General features: G+C 40.4%; 7 non-coding genes across 7 annotated transcripts; all 7 read right to left on the minus strand.

Annotated features, from left to right (window-relative positions):
• Nucleotides 1–1,961: 1,961 nt before the first annotated feature.
• Nucleotides 1,962–2,034, minus strand: trnav-aac (transfer RNA valine (anticodon AAC)). Its single transcript has one exon. It is a non-coding gene; the product is annotated as a tRNA-Val (tRNA).
• A 1,977-nt stretch (nucleotides 2,035–4,011) lies between these two features.
• On the minus strand, nucleotides 4,012–4,084 carry trnav-aac (transfer RNA valine (anticodon AAC)). The gene has a single exon. It is a non-coding gene; the product is annotated as a tRNA-Val (tRNA).
• A 1,977-nt stretch (nucleotides 4,085–6,061) lies between these two features.
• Nucleotides 6,062–6,134, minus strand: trnav-aac (transfer RNA valine (anticodon AAC)). The gene has a single exon. It is a non-coding gene; the product is annotated as a tRNA-Val (tRNA).
• A 1,977-nt stretch (nucleotides 6,135–8,111) lies between these two features.
• Nucleotides 8,112–8,184, minus strand: trnav-aac (transfer RNA valine (anticodon AAC)). The gene has a single exon. It is a non-coding gene; the product is annotated as a tRNA-Val (tRNA).
• Nucleotides 8,185–10,161: 1,977 nt separating this feature from the next.
• On the minus strand, nucleotides 10,162–10,234 carry trnav-aac (transfer RNA valine (anticodon AAC)). Its single transcript has one exon. It is a non-coding gene; the product is annotated as a tRNA-Val (tRNA).
• A 1,977-nt stretch (nucleotides 10,235–12,211) lies between these two features.
• On the minus strand, nucleotides 12,212–12,284 carry trnav-aac (transfer RNA valine (anticodon AAC)). The gene has a single exon. It is a non-coding gene; the product is annotated as a tRNA-Val (tRNA).
• Nucleotides 12,285–14,261: 1,977 nt separating this feature from the next.
• Nucleotides 14,262–14,334, minus strand: trnav-aac (transfer RNA valine (anticodon AAC)). Its single transcript has one exon. It is a non-coding gene; the product is annotated as a tRNA-Val (tRNA).
• Nucleotides 14,335–15,102: the final 768 nt, after the last annotated feature.

A 15,102-nucleotide genomic window follows, 5' to 3' on the forward strand; every position in this document is an offset into this window, starting at 1 on the left:
GCCTTTGGCTATAAATCTATGAATCTATGAAGAAAGTTATTTAAGTTTGACTGTCACCCAGCAAACATGTTACAATTTCCTTCAGTGTGCAACACACATTTTTGTTCGTTTTAATACAATTAATAAGATTCTCACAGACTTCAATTGTCTTTGTCAGAACTGAAATCCCTGACTGGGAATCAAACCTGATTGTATTCAATGATGATTGGATTGTCCTATGAGGAGAGATTGAGTAGATTGGGCCTATAATCTCTGGAGTTCAGAAGTACGAGATGTGTTGTCATTGAAAGGTACAATTTTCTTGGAGGGCTTGAAAGGATAGAAGCTGAGAGGTTGTTTCCCCTGGCTGGAGAGTCTAGAACTGGGGGGCAGAGTCTGAGGATTAGGGGCCGGCTATTTGAGACTCAGATGAGGAGACATTTCTTCACTCAGAGGCTTGTGATCTTTGCAATTCTCAACCTCAGAGGGCAGTGGATGCTCAGTCATTGAGTATATTCAAGGATTTGAGAGTCCTTTTACATAGAATACAGAAAGTTAACTTTTGTGAGCTCTTCCTTTATATTGAGCGCTGTCTCCTTCTTTAATCGTTGTCAGCTTTCGCTTGGCGGTTACTTCGCAGCACCAACTTCTTTGTAAGTTCGAACTCTGTCTCACCGCGGGCGCAGTCTGGGCTTTTTTCAATCCCCTTCAACACCGAAACACATTAAAGCAGTGATTTTAATTTAGTAGTGTGATATTTTTCGAGGCACCATTAAATGATTCAATAATTTATTCCTATCAGTGTTGCAGGCAGGGTTCGATTCACGGTTAGGGAAGAAATTTTGATATCACCGTTTCTTATTCATGAATGCGATGTAATTTTATTAAATTAATTACATGCATCTAATGTGAATAAATAAGAACTGCTTTAATCACCATTAATTAACCGGTAACTTTATTTTGCGGAATGAAAGACATAATAATATGGTTACTGAGGGACAGTCGAAACTTCATTCATTTATTTTGCTCTTTGCATCTCCTGAACTGTTAACCCATATCTCATTTTACACATTGCATTTCAGGAGAATGGTTTAAAATGTTCATTGCTTGAGAGAGCAGCGATCTGGGGCAACATTTGTAAAATTTAACGGGACCGGCTATTTCACAGAAAAAACCGATTCTCTCACATGATGTTTTCAGACCACACACTGACTGATCTTTGCTAGGCCCCAAGTGGATGATCTGACACTTGCCCGCGTTGAGCTCCATTATTCACTGGTCAGGGGAGATTTAATAGAGGTGATCAAAATTAAGGGGGAAACCGTTTCCACTGGCAGGAGTGTCAGCAGGGCTATGGGGGAAGAGCAGCGGAGTGGGACTGATTGGATAGCTCTTTCAAAGATGCAATATGAATTCCTCATTTTAACCTGCAATTGATAGATTTTAGTTAACCAACGGTATTAAGGGATCATTGAAGTCTGTGAGACACTTCATAACTGTTTCTATTATCATTAATCAACCCACAACATTTTGTTGCACACTGCAGGAATTGCTAACATGTATACCGGATGACAGTCAAACTTCAATAACTTTTTATAGAATCATAGAAAATTGCCTGAACCCCTGTGGTTAATGAAGGGAATTTTAATGGTTGAGTTCCGTATACACCTTGGAATTCTGGAAAACATGGTTTGTAGTTTGCAGAAACGGGGCTTAGATCTGCTGTTGTGAACCGAGGTAAAGCTGCAGGATCCTTGAATAATCTTTCACAATTCAACTGAAAGCAGCCGGAATGTGCAACTTTGAGAGGGGCTGTCTGCACGGTCAGGGCTGGAAACGGAAGTGAGCGAGCGAAACCGTAGTGTTCTGTGTGTGTGTACAACTGTACAGAATAACACAAATGTAACAGGACTTTGTTACATTGCATAACAAATGCGAATTGATCCATTTTTCTACGATTTAAATGAACATGATTTACAAAATGTTTCCGCCCGGTTTCGAACCGGGGACCTTTCGCGTGTTAGGCGAACGTGATAACCACTACACTACGGAAACGCTGGATAAAACAGTCGCCTTTGGCTATAAATCTATGAATCTATGAAGAAAGTTATTTAAGTTTGACTGTCACCCAGCAAACATGTTACAATTTCCTTCAGTGTGCAACACACATTTTTGTTCGTTTTAATACAATTAATAAGATTCTCACAGACTTCAATTGTCTTTGTCAGAACTGAAATCCCTGACTGGGAATCAAACCTGATTGTATTCAATGATGATTGGATTGTCCTATGAGGAGAGATTGAGTAGATTGGGCCTATAATCTCTGGAGTTCAGAAGTACGAGATGTGTTGTCATTGAAAGGTACAATTTTCTTGGAGGGCTTGAAAGGATAGAAGCTGAGAGGTTGTTTCCCCTGGCTGGACAGTCTAGAACTGGGGGGCAGAGTCTGAGGATTAGGGGCCGGCTATTTGAGACTCAGATGAGGAGACATTTCTTCACTCAGAGGCTTGTGATCTTTGCAATTCTCAACCTCAGAGGGCAGTGGATGCTCAGTCATTGAGTATATTCAAGGATTTGAGAGTCCTTTTACATAGAATACAGAAAGTTAACTTTTGTGAGCTCTTCCTTTATATTGAGCGGTGTCTCCTTCTTTAATCGGTGTCAGCTTTCGCTCAGCGGTTACTTCGCAGCACCAACTTCTTTGTAAGTTCGAACTCTGTCTCACCGCGGGCGCAGTCTGGGCTTTTTTCAATCCCCTTCAACACCGAAACACATTAAAGCAGTGATTTTAATTTAGTAGTGTGATATTTTTCGAGGCACCATTAAATGATTCAATAATTTATTCCTATCAGTGTTGCAGGCTGGGTTCGATTCCCAGTTAGGGAAGAAATTTTGATATCACCGTTTCTTATTCATGAATGCGATGTAATTTTATTAAATTAATTACATGCATCTAATGTGAATAAATAAGAACTGCTTTAATCACCATTAATTAACCGGTAACTTTATTTTGCGGAATGAAAGACATAATAATATGGTTACTGAGGGACAGTCGAAACTTCATTCATTTATTTTGCTCTTTGCATCTCCTGAACTGTTAACCCATATCTCATTTTACACATTGCATTTCAGGAGAATGGTTTAAAATGTTCATTGCTTGAGAGAGCAGCGATCTGGGGCAACATTTGTAAAATTTAACGGGACCGGCTATTTCACAGAAAAAACCGATTCTCTCACATGATGTTTTCAGACCACACACTGACTGATCTTTGCTAGGCCCCAAGTGGATGATCTGACACTTGCCCGCGTTGAGCTCCATTATTCACTGGTCAGGGGAGATTTAATAGAGGTGATCAAAATTAAGGGGGAAACCGTTTCCACTGGCAGGAGTGTCAGCAGGGCTATGGGGGAAGAGCAGCGGAGTGGGACTGATTGGATAGCTCTTTCAAAGATGCAATATGAATTCCTCATTTTAACCTGCAATTGATAGATTTTAGTTAACCAACGGTATTAAGGGATCATTGAAGTCTGTGAGACACTTCATAACTGTTTCTATTATCATTAATCAACCCACAACATTTTGTTGCACACTGCAGGAATTGCTAACATGTATACCGGATGACAGTCAAACTTCAATAACTTTTTATAGAATCATAGAAAATTGCCTGAACCCCTGTGGTTAATGAAGGGAATTTTAATGGTTGAGTTCCGTATACACCTTGGAATTCTGGAAAACATGGTTTGTAGTTTGCAGAAACGGGGCTTAGATCTGCTGTTGTGAACCGAGGTAAAGCTGCAGGATCCTTGAATAATCTTTCACAATTCAACTGAAAGCAGCCGGAATGTGCAACTTTGAGAGGGGCTGTCTGCACGGTCAGGGCTGGAAACGGAAGTGAGCGAGCGAAACCGTAGTGTTCTGTGTGTGTGTACAACTGTACAGAATAACACAAATGTAACAGGACTTTGTTACATTGCATAACAAATGCGAATTGATCCATTTTTCTACGATTTAAATGAACATGATTTACAAAATGTTTCCGCCCGGTTTCGAACCGGGGACCTTTCGCGTGTTAGGCGAACGTGATAACCACTACACTACGGAAACGCTGGATAAAACAGTCGCCTTTGGCTATAAATCTATGAATCTATGAAGAAAGTTATTTAAGTTTGACTGTCACCCAGCAAACATGTTACAATTTCCTTCAGTGTGCAACACACATTTTTGTTCGTTTTAATACAATTAATAAGATTCTCACAGACTTCAATTGTCTTTGTCAGAACTGAAATCCCTGACTGGGAATCAAACCTGATTGTATTCAATGATGATTGGATTGTCCTATGAGGAGAGATTGAGTAGATTGGGCCTATAATCTCTGGAGTTCAGAAGTACGAGATGTGTTGTCATTGAAAGGTACAATTTTCTTGGAGGGCTTGAAAGGATAGAAGCTGAGAGGTTGTTTCCCCTGGCTGGACAGTCTAGAACTGGGGGGCAGAGTCTGAGGATTAGGGGCCGGCTATTTGAGACTCAGATGAGGAGACATTTCTTCACTCAGAGGCTTGTGATCTTTGCAATTCTCAACCTCAGAGGGCAGTGGATGCTCAGTCATTGAGTATATTCAAGGATTTGAGAGTCCTTTTACATAGAATACAGAAAGTTAACTTTTGTGAGCTCTTCCTTTATATTGAGCGCTGTCTCCTTCTTTAATCGTTGTCAGCTTTCGCTTGGCGGTTACTTCGCAGCACCAACTTCTTTGTAAGTTCGAACTCTGTCTCACCGCGGGCGCAGTCTGGGCTTTTTTCAATCCCCTTCAACACCGAAACACATTAAAGCAGTGATTTTAATTTAGTAGTGTGATATTTTTCGAGGCACCATTAAATGATTCAATAATTTATTCCTATCAGTGTTGCAGGCTGGGTTCGATTCACGGTTAGGGAAGAAATTTTGATATCACCGTTTCTTATTCATGAATGCGATGTAATTTTATTAAATTAATTACATGCATCTAATGTGAATAAATAAGAACTGCTTTAATCACCATTAATTAACCGGTAACTTTATTTTGCGGAATGAAAGACATAATAATATGGTTACTGAGGGACAGTCGAAACTTCATTCATTTATTTTGCTCTTTGCATCTCCTGAACTGTTAACCCATATCTCATTTTACACATTGCATTTCAGGAGAATGGTTTAAAATGTTCATTGCTTGAGAGAGCAGCGATCTGGGGCAACATTTGTAAAATTTAACGGGACCGGCTATTTCACAGAAAAAACCGATTCTCTCACATGATGTTTTCAGACCACACACTGACTGATCTTTGCTAGGCCCCAAGTGGATGATCTGACACTTGCCCGCGTTGAGCTCCATTATTCACTGGTCAGGGGAGATTTAATAGAGGTGATCAAAATTAAGGGGGAAACCGTTTCCACTGGCAGGAGTGTCAGCAGGGCTATGGGGGAAGAGCAGCGGAGTGGGACTGATTGGATAGCTCTTTCAAAGATGCAATATGAATTCCTCATTTTAACCTGCAATTGATAGATTTTAGTTAACCAACGGTATTAAGGGATCATTGAAGTCTGTGAGACACTTCATAACTGTTTCTATTATCATTAATCAACCCACAACATTTTGTTGCACACTGCAGGAATTGCTAACATGTATACCGGATGACAGTCAAACTTCAATAACTTTTTATAGAATCATAGAAAATTGCCTGAACCCCTGTGGTTAATGAAGGGAATTTTAATGGTTGAGTTCCGTATACACCTTGGAATTCTGGAAAACATGGTTTGTAGTTTGCAGAAACGGGGCTGAGATCTGCTGTTGTGAACCGAGGTAAAGCTGCAGGATCCTTGAATAATCTTTCACAATTCAACTGAAAGCAGCCGGAATGTGCAACTTTGAGAGGGGCTGTCTGCACGGTCAGGGCTGGAAACGGAAGTGAGCGAGCGAAACCGTAGTGTTCTGTGTGTGTGTACAACTGTACAGAATAACACAAATGTAACAGGACTTTGTTACATTGCATAACAAATGCGAATTGATCCATTTTTCTACGATTTAAATGAACATGATTTACAAAATGTTTCCGCCCGGTTTCGAACCGGGGACCTTTCGCGTGTTAGGCGAACGTGATAACCACTACACTACGGAAACGCTGGATAAAACAGTCGCCTTTGGCTATAAATCTATGAATCTATGAAGAAAGTTATTTAAGTTTGACTGTCACCCAGCAAACATGTTCCAATTTCCTTCAGTGTGCAACACACATTTTTGTTCGTTTTAATACAATTAATAAGATTCTCACAGACTTCAATTGTCATTGTCAGAACTGAAATCCCTGACTGGGAATCAAACCTGATTGTATTCAATGATGATTGGATTGTCCTATGAGGAGAGATTGAGTAGATTGGGCCTATAATCTCTGGAGTTCAGAAGTACGAGATGTGTTGTCATTGAAAGGTACAATTTTCTTGGAGGGCATGAAAGGATAGAAGCTGAGAGGTTCTTTCCCCTGGCTGGAGAGTCTAGAACTGGGGGGCAGAGTCTGAGGATTAGGGGCCGGCTATTTGAGACTCAGATGAGGAGACATTTCTTCACTCAGAGGCTTGTGATCTTTGCAATTCTCAACCTCAGAGGGCAGTGGATGCTCAGTCATTGAGTATATTCAAGGATTTGAGAGTCCTTTTACATAGAATACAGAAAGTTAACTTTTGTGAGCTCTTCCTTTATATTGAGCGCTGTCTCCTTCTTTAATCGTTGTCAGCTTTCGCTTGGCGGTTACTTCGCAGCACCAACTTCTTTGTAAGTTCGAACTCTGTCTCACCGCGGGCGCAGTCTGGGCTTTTTTCAATCCCCTTCAACACCGAAACACATTAAAGCAGTGATTTTAATTTAGTAGTGTGATATTTTTCGAGGCACCATTAAATGATTCAATAATTTATTCCTATCAGTGTTGCAGGCTGGGTTCGATTCACGGTTAGGGAAGAAATTTTGATATCACCGTTTCTTATTCATGAATGCGATGTAATTTTATTAAATTAATTACATGCATCTAATGTGAATAAATAAGAACTGCTTTAATCACCATTAATTAACCGGTAACTTTATTTTGCGGAATGAAAGACATAATAATATGGTTACTGAGGGACAGTCGAAACTTCATTCATTTATTTTGCTCTTTGCATCTCCTGAACTGTTAACCCATATCTCATTTTACACATTGCATTTCAGGAGAATGGTTTAAAATGTTCATTGCTTGAGAGAGCAGCGATCTGGGGCAACATTTGTAAAATTTAACGGGACCGGCTATTTCACAGAAAAAACCGATTCTCTCACATGATGTTTTCAGACCACACACTGACTGATCTTTGCTAGGCCCCAAGTGGATGATCTGACACTTGCCCGCGTTGAGCTCCATTATTCACTGGTCAGGGGAGATTTAATAGAGGTGATCAAAATTAAGGGGGAAACCGTTTCCACTGGCAGGAGTGTCAGCAGGGCTATGGGGGAAGAGCAGCGGAGTGGGACTGATTGGATAGCTCTTTCAAAGATGCAATATGAATTCCTCATTTTAACCTGCAATTGATAGATTTTAGTTAACCAACGGTATTAAGGGATCATTGAAGTCTGTGAGACACTTCATAACTGTTTCTATTATCATTAATCAACCCACAACATTTTGTTGCACACTGCAGGAATTGCTAACATGTATACCGGATGACAGTCAAACTTCAATAACTTTTTATAGAATCATAGAAAATTGCCTGAACCCCTGTGGTTAATGAAGGGAATTTTAATGGTTGAGTTCCGTATACACCTTGGAATTCTGGAAAACATGGTTTGTAGTTTGCAGAAACGGGGCTTAGATCTGCTGTTGTGAACCGAGGTAAAGCTGCAGGATCCTTGAATAATCTTTCACAATTCAACTGAAAGCAGCCGGAATGTGCAACTTTGAGAGGGGCTGTCTGCACGGTCAGGGCTGGAAACGGAAGTGAGCGAGCGAAACCGTAGTGTTCTGTGTGTGTGTACAACTGTACAGATTAACACAAATGTAACAGGACTTTGTTACATTGCATAACAAATGCGAATTGATCCATTTTTCTACGATTTAAATGAACATGATTTACAAAATGCTTCCGCCCGGTTTCGAACCGGGGACCTTTCGCGTGTTAGGCGAACGTGATAACCACTACACTACGGAAACGCTGAATAAAACAGTCGCCTTTGGCTATAAATCTATGAATCTATGAAGAAAGTTATTTAAGTTTGACTGTCACCCAGCAAACATGTTACAATTTCCTTCAGTGTGCAACACACATTTTTGTTCGTTTTAATACAATTAATAAGATTCTCACAGACTTCAATTGTCTTTGTCAGAACTGAAATCCCTGACTGGGAATCAAACCTGATTGTTTTCAATGATGATTGGATTGTCCTATGAGGAGAGATTGAGTAGATTGGGCCTATAATCTCTGGAGTTCAGAAGTACGAGATGTGTTGTCATTGAAAGGTACAATTTTCTTGGAGGGCTTGAAAGGATAGAAGCTGAGAGGTTGTTTCCCCTGGCTGGAGAGTCTAGAACTGGGGGGCAGAGTCTGAGGATTAGGGGCCGGCTATTTGAGACTCAGATGAGGAGACATTTCTTCACTCAGAGGCTTGTGATCTTTGCAATTCTCAACCTCAGAGGGCAGTGGATGCTCAGTCATTGAGTATATTCAAGCATTTGAGAGTCCTTTTACATAGAATACAGAAAGTTAACTTTTGTGAGCTCTTCCTTTATATTGAGCGCTGTCTCCTTCTTTAATCGTTGTCAGCTTTCGCTTGGCGGTTACTTCGCAGCACCAACTTCTTTGAAAGTTCGAACTCTGTCTCACCGCGGGCGCAGTCTGGGCTTTTTTCAATCCCCTTCAACACCGAAACACATTATAGCAGTGATTTTAATTTAGTAGTGTGATATTTTTCGAGGCACCATTAAATGATTCAATAATTTATTCCTATCAGTGTTGCAGGCTGGGTTCGATTCACGGTTAGGGAAGAAATTTTGATATCACCGTTTCTTATTCATGAATGCGATGTAATTTTATTAAATTAATTACATGCATCTAATGTGAATAAATAAGAACTGCTTTAATCACCATTAATTAACCGGTAACTTTATTTTGCGGAATGAAAGACATAATAATATGGTTACTGAGGGACAGTCGAAACTTCATTCATTTATTTTGCTCTTTGCATCTCCTGAACTGTTAACCCATATCTCATTTTACACATTGCATTTCAGGAGAATGGTTTAAAATGTTCATTGCTTGAGAGAGCAGCGATCTGGGGCAACATTTGTAAAATTTAACGGGACCGGCTATTTCACAGAAAAAACCGATTCTCTCACATGATGTTTTCAGACCACACACTGACTGATCTTTGCTAGGCCCCAAGTGGATGATCTGACACTTGCCCGCGTTGAGCTCAATTATTCACTGGTCAGGGGAGATTTAATAGAGGTGATCAAAATTAAGGGGGAAACCGTTTCCACTGGCAGGAGTGTCAGCAGGGCTATGGGGGAAGAGCAGCGGAGTGGGACTGATTGGATAGCTCTTTCAAAGATGCAATATGAATTCCTCATTTTAACCTGCAATTGATAGATTTTAGTTAACCAACGGTATTAAGGGATCATTGAAGTCTGTGAGACACTTCATAACTGTTTCTATTATCATTAATCAACCCACAACATTTTGTTGCACACTGCAGGAATTGCTAACATGTATACCGGATGACAGTCAAACTTCAATAACTTTTTATAGAATCATAGAAAATTGCCTGAACCCCTGTGGTTAATGAAGGGAATTTTAATGGTTGAGTTCCGTATACACCTTGGAATTCTGGAAAACATGGTTTGTAGTTTGCAGAAACGGGGCTTAGATCTGCTGTTGTGAACCGAGGTAAAGCTGCAGGATCCTTGAATAATCTTTCACAATTCAACTGAAAGCAGCCGGAATGTGCAACTTTGAGAGGGGCTGTCTGCACGGTCAGGGCTGGAAACGGAAGTAAGCGAGCGAAACCGTAGTGTTCTGTGTGTGTGTACAACTGTACAGAATAACACAAATGTAACAGGACTTTGTTACATTGCATAACAAATGCGAATTGATCCATTTTTCTACGATTTAAATGAACATGATTTACAAAATGTTTCCGCCCGGTTTCGAACCGGTGACCTTTCGCGTGTTAGGCGAACGTGATAACCACTACACTACGGAAACGCTGGATAAAACAGTCGCCTTTGGCTATAAATCTATGAATCTATGAAGAAAGTTATTTAAGTTTGACTGTCACCCAGCAAACATGTTACAATTTCCTTCAGTGTGCAACACACATTTTTGTTCGTTTTAATACAATTAATAAGATTCTCACAGACTTCAATTGTCTTTGTCAGAACTGAAATCCCTGACTGGGAATCAAACCTGATTGTTTTCAATGATGATTGGATTGTCCTATGAGGAGAGATTGAGTAGATTGGACCTATAATCTCTGGAGTTCAGAAGTACGAGATGTGTTGTCATTGAAAGGTACAATTTTCTTGGAGGGCTTGAAAGGATAGAAGCTGAGAGGTTCTTTCCCCTGGCTGGAGAGTCTAGAACTGGGGGGCAGAGTCTGAGGATTAGGGGCCGGCTATTTGAGACTCAGATGAGGAGACATTTCTTCACTCAGAGGCTTGTGATCTTTGCAATTCTCAACCTCAGAGGGCAGTGGATGCTCAGTCATTGAGTATATTCAAGCATTTGAGAGTCCTTTTACATAGAATACAGAAAGTTAACTTTTGTGAGCTCTTCCTTTATATTGAGCGCTGTCTCCTTCTTTAATCGTTGTCAGCTTTCGTTTGGCGGTTACTTCGCAGCACCAACTTCTTTGAAAGTTCGAACTCTGTCTCACCGCGGGCGCAGTCTGGGCTTTTTTCAATCCCCTTCAACACCGAAACACATTAAAGCAGTGATTTTAATTTAGTAGTGTGATATTTTTCGAGGCACCATTAAATGATTCAATAATTTATTCCTATCAGTGTTGCAGGCTGGGTTCGATTCCCAGTTAGGGAAGAAATTTTGATATCACCGTTTCTTATTCATGAATGCGATGTAATTTTATTAAATTAATTACATGCATCTAATGTGAATAAATAAGAACTGCTTTAATCACCATTAATTAACCGGTAACTTTATTTTGCGGAATGAAAGACATAATAATATGGTTACTGAGGGACAGTCGAAACTTCATTCATTTATTTTGCTCTTTGCATCTCCTGAACTGTTAACCCATATCTCATTTTACACATTGCATTTCAGGAGAATGGTTTAAAATGTTCATTGCTTGAGAGAGCAGCGATCTGGGGCAACATTTGTAAAATTTAACGGGACCGGCTATTTCACAGAAAAAACCGATTCTCTCACATGATGTTTTCAGACCACACACTGACTGATCTTTGCTAGGCCCCAAGTGGATGATCTGACACTTGCCCGCGTTGAGCTCCATTATTCACTGGTCAGGGGAGATTTAATAGAGGTGATCAAAATTAAGGGGGAAACCGTTTCCACTGGCAGGAGTGTCAGCAGGGCTATGGGGGAAGAGCAGCGGAGTGGGACTGATTGGATAGCTCTTTCAAAGATGCAATATGAATTCCTCATTTTAACCTGCAATTGATAGATTTTAGTTAACCAACGGTATTAAGGGATCATTGAAGTCTGTGAGACACTTCATAACTGTTTCTATTATCATTAATCAACCCACAACATTTTGTTGCACACTGCAGGAATTGCTAACATGTATACCGGATGACAGTCAAACTTCAATAACTTTTTATAGAATCATAGAAAATTGCCTGAACCCCTGTGGTTAATGAAGGGAATTTTAATGGTTGAGTTCCGTATACACCTTGGAATTCTGGAAAACATGGTTTGTAGTTTGCAGAAACGGGGCTTAGATCTGCTGTTGTGAACCGAGGTAAAGCTGCAGGATCCTTGAATAATCTTTCACAATTCAACTGAAAGCAGCCGGAATGTGCAACTTTGAGAGGGGCTGTCTGCACGGTCAGGGCTGGAAACGGAAGTGAGCGAGCGAAACCGTAGTGTTCTGTGTGTGTGTACAACTGTACAGAATAACACAAATGTAACAGGACTTTGTTACATTGCATAACAAATGCGAATTGATCCATTTTTCTACGATTTAAATGAACATGATTTACAAAATGTTTCCGCCCGGTTTCGAACCGGGGACCTTTCGCGTGTTAGGCGAACGTGATAACCACTACACTACGGAAACGCTGGATAAAACAGTCGCCTTTGGCTATAAATCTATGAATCTATGAAGAAAGTTATTTAAGTTTGACTGTCACCCAGCAAACATGTTACAATTTCCTTCAGTGTGCAACACACATTTTTGTTCGTTTTAATACAATTAATAAGATTCTCACAGACTTCAATTGTCTTTGTCAGAACTGAAATCCCTGACTGGGAATCAAACCTGATTGTATTCAATGATGATTGGATTGTCCTATGAGGAGAGATTGAGTAGATTGGGCCTATAATCTCTGGAGTTCAGAAGTACGAGATGTGTTGTCATTGAAAGGTACAATTTTCTTGGAGGGCTTGAAAGGATAGAAGCTGAGAGGTTGTTTCCCCTGGCTGGAGAGTCTAGAACTGGGGGGCAGAGTCTGAGGATTAGGGGCCGGCTATTTGACACTCAGATGAGGAGACATTTCTTCACTCAGAGGCTTGTGATCTTTGCAATTCTCAACCTCAGAGGGCAGTGGATGCTCAGTCATTGAGTATATTCAAGGATTTGAGAGTCCTTTTACATAGAATACAGAAAGTTAACTTTTGTGAGCTCTTCCTTTATATTGAGCGCTGTCTCCTTCTTTAATCGTTGTCAGCTTTCGCTTGGCGGTTACTTCGCAGCACCAACTTCTTTGTAAGTTCGAACTCTGTCTCACCGCGGGCGCAGTCTGGGCTTTTTTCAATCCCCTTCAACACCGAAACACATTAAAGCAGTGATTTTAATTTAGTAGTGTGATATTTTTCGAGGCACCATTAAATGATTCAATAATTTATTCCTATCAGTGTTGCAGGCTGGGTTCGATTCACGGTTAGGGAAGAAATTTTGATATCACCGTTTCTTATTCATGAATGCGATGTAATTTTATTAAATTAATTACATGCATCTAATGTGAATAAATAAGAACTGCTTTAATCACCATTAATTAACCGGTAACTTTATTTTGCGGAATGAAAGACATAATAATATGGTTACTGAGGGACAGTCGAAACTTCATTCATTTATTTTGCTCTTTGCATCTCCTGAACTGTTAACCCATATCTCATTTTACACATTGCATTTCAGGAGAATGGTTTAAAATGTTCATTGCTTGAGAGAGCAGCGATCTGGGGCAACATTTGTAAAATTTAACGGGACCGGCTATTTCACAGAAAAAACCGATTTTCTCACATGATGTTTTCAGACCACACACTGACTGATCTTTGCTAGGCCCCAAGTGGATGATCTGACACTTGCCCGCGTTGAGCTCCATTATTCACTGGTCAGGGGAGATTTAATAGAGGTGATCAAAATTAAGGGGGAAACCGTTTCCACTGGCAGGAGTGTCAGCAGGGCTATGGGGGAAGAGCAGCGGAGTGGGACTGATTGGATAGCTCTTTCAAAGATGCAATATGAATTCCTCATTTTAACCTGCAATTGATAGATTTTAGTTAACCAACGGTATTAAGGGATCATTGAAGTCTGTGAGACACTTCATAACTGTTTCTATTATCATTAATCAACCCACAACATTTTGTTGCACACTGCAGGAATTGCTAACATGTATACCGGATGACAGTCAAACTTCAATAACTTTTTATAGAATCATAGAAAATTGCCTGAACCCCTGTGGTTAATGAAGGGAATTTTAATGGTTGAGTTCCGTATACACCTTGGAATTCTGGAAAACATGGTTTGTAGTTTGCAGAAACGGGGCTTAGATCTGCTGTTGTGAACCGAGGTAAAGCTGCAGGATCCTTGAATAATCTTTCACAATTCAACTGAAAGCAGCCGGAATGTGCAACTTTGAGAGGGGCTGTCTGCACGGTCAGGGCTGGAAACGGAAGTGAGCGAGCGAAACCGTAGTGTTCTGTGTGTGTGTACAACTGTACAGAATAACACAAATGTAACAGGACTTTGTTACATTGCATAACAAATGCGAATTGATCCATTTTTCTACGATTTAAATGAACATGATTTACAAAATGTTTCCGCCCGGTTTCGAACCGGGGACCTTTCGCGTGTTAGGCGAACGTGATAACCACTACACTACGGAAACGCTGGATAAAACAGTCGCCTTTGGCTATAAATCTATGAATCTATGAAGAAAGTTATTTAAGTTTGACTGTCACCCAGCAAACATGTTACAATTTCCTTCAGTGTGCAACACACATTTTTGTTCGTTTTAATACAATTAATAAGATTCTCACAGACTTCAATTGTCTTTGTCAGAACTGAAATCCCTGACTGGGAATCAAACCTGATTGTATTCAATGATGATTGGATTGTCCTATGAGGAGAGATTGAGTAGATTGGGCCTATAATCTCTGGAGTTCAGAAGTACGAGATGTGTTGTCATTGAAAGGTACAATTTTCTTGGAGGGCTTGAAAGGATAGAAGCTGAGAGGTTGTTTCCCCTGGCTGGAGAGTCTAGAACTGGGGGGCAGAGTCTGAGGATTAGGGGCCGGCTATTTGAGACTCAGATGAGGAGACATTTCTTCACTCAGAGGCTTGTGATCTTTGCAATTCTCAACCTCAGAGGGCAGTGGATGCTCAGTCATTGAGTATATTCAAGGATTTGAGAGTCCTTTTACATAGAATACAGAAAGTTAACTTTTGTGAGCTCTTCCTTTATATTGAGCGCTGTCTCCTTCTTTAATCGTTGTCAGCTTTCGCTTGGCGGTTACTTCGCAGCACCAACTTCTTTGTAAGTTCGAACTCTGTCTCACCGCGGGCGCAGTCTGGGCTTTTTTCAATCCCCTTCAACACCGAAACACATTAAAGCAGTGATTTTAATTTAGTAGTGTGATATTTTTCGAGGCACCAT

This window comes from Somniosus microcephalus, unplaced genomic scaffold (genome assembly GCF_052327205.1).
Source record: "Somniosus microcephalus isolate GS21.2 unplaced genomic scaffold, FLI_Smic_1.0 unresolved_chr4, whole genome shotgun sequence".
NCBI classification, from domain to species: domain Eukaryota; kingdom Metazoa; phylum Chordata; class Chondrichthyes; order Squaliformes; family Somniosidae; genus Somniosus; species Somniosus microcephalus.